Raw genomic sequence first — 1,699 nt, 5'->3', positions numbered from 1 at the left:
TTTCATTACAAACTCCAGATATATTATTATATTATATAGAAGTATATAACTATATATATATATAAAAGATCAAATGTACAGTATAATAATGTGCCATTAGGATTATACAACTACGTATAAAAAAAATAACACAACAAAAACTGTCACAGCCACTCTATAAATAAACTGCTAGTGTGTGAACTGTAACAACGACCCACATCATCTCCCCAACACTAAATGTCACTGCGACGCTACCACGCTTATTACGGTGAGCTCAAGTAGGCCACCTCCACAGTGGGCCCCCCTCCACAGTGGGCCCCTCCTCCACAGTGGGCCCTCCCATGTTCCAGTATGTTTAGACTCAACTCAGGACCAGTCACTCTCCAACGTGACCACCGAGCCCCGTGCAGCTTGTCCCGCCCCTCTCGGCCAATCAGAACGCGGCGGGGCGTGCCTGGGCGTGGCCTTCCCCTCCCGTGGACCAATCACGGCGGCTCGATTCAACAGCACTTGCCATACCACGCACCGGCACGTGTATCCCTGCGTGTACACCAGTGTTGGGGCTCGAACAGAAACGTCCTGAGAACAAACGCGGTCCGTGGAGCGAAGACAGTCGACGCTGCCGGGATTTACGCTGCTTTCTTTCACACTTTCGCATTCCTCATCGTGGAATATCGACGTAGTTTTCACCGTGGCGCGTAACTAAGGTAAGGGTGTTTTTTTGTTTGTTTGTTTGTTTGTTGTTGTTGTGTTTTGTGTGTCCCTTTGCTTTGTGGCTAACAGTTAGCATGCTACTTCGCGCTGTCATTGCGCCAGTGTGCAAACTGCACACATCCCTTTATTTCACCGTCTTGTACTATGGTTATAACACGTTACTAGTCTCCTATTAGCTGTCAGGAAACCTCACAGTTTACAGCTGCAGCCTGTGCTCCCTTTTAACCCTTCGTGTGTCGCTTCATTAACGTGTATTAATCATGAGAGGAAGAAGAAGTCAACACTAAGTTAATTAAAGTTAATTAAAGAGAAACCGCCCACAGTTTTGGGCAGTCATCCAAACTTTGAAGACCCTATTTTTCTTGAATATAATGAAGTTTCGTACCTGTGGGGTGGACGTGCATGTGCATGTTGCACAATGTAAAGTGCTCCGCTGTGATAGGTTCACACTGTGCAGTATTTACGTTGTGCTCGCTGACGATTACGTGAATCATGTTGTGTAGAAAGGCGAATCAGATAAATGATTTTATTAATGGTGCAAACGTGGCACTGTTCGTGTTAGTTTGTGCAAGCTGCGTTGGACCCATGGTATTTGATAGTTTCTGGTTTTTGTACACAACTTTTGTGCAGCAAATTGTTATATTTAAATTGTAATTACACCAGTTTAAAGTGTGCATAACTGTTAAATCCAACCCACTGGACGCTCCTCCTGTTAATACACATATAATATATGTGTTAATGATGGCAGGTTGGACCTGACTGCATGCCTCCAGCCTTTATGATTGACAGCTCACTGTTCTGTACATTGTGCTCCTGTTCTTCTGCTGCACATCACTTCGACCGGCTGCATCCCAGCATTCCTCTGTCACATCACCTCTGACTGGGTCTCACACACACACACACACACACACAACATGTCAGCTACACCTGTGTGGGCTTTTGCTCGCCTGTTCTCAGTTGACACATTTGAATGTGTGTGTGTTTTCGCACCTACTGAGCGGCAACC

Source organism: Morone saxatilis, unplaced genomic scaffold, assembly GCF_004916995.1.
Source record: "Morone saxatilis isolate NCDOM2014 unplaced genomic scaffold, NCSU_SB_2.0 Contig4, whole genome shotgun sequence".
NCBI lineage: Eukaryota > Metazoa > Chordata > Actinopteri > Moronidae > Morone > Morone saxatilis.
Note: the sequence above shows the minus strand (reverse complement) of the source record.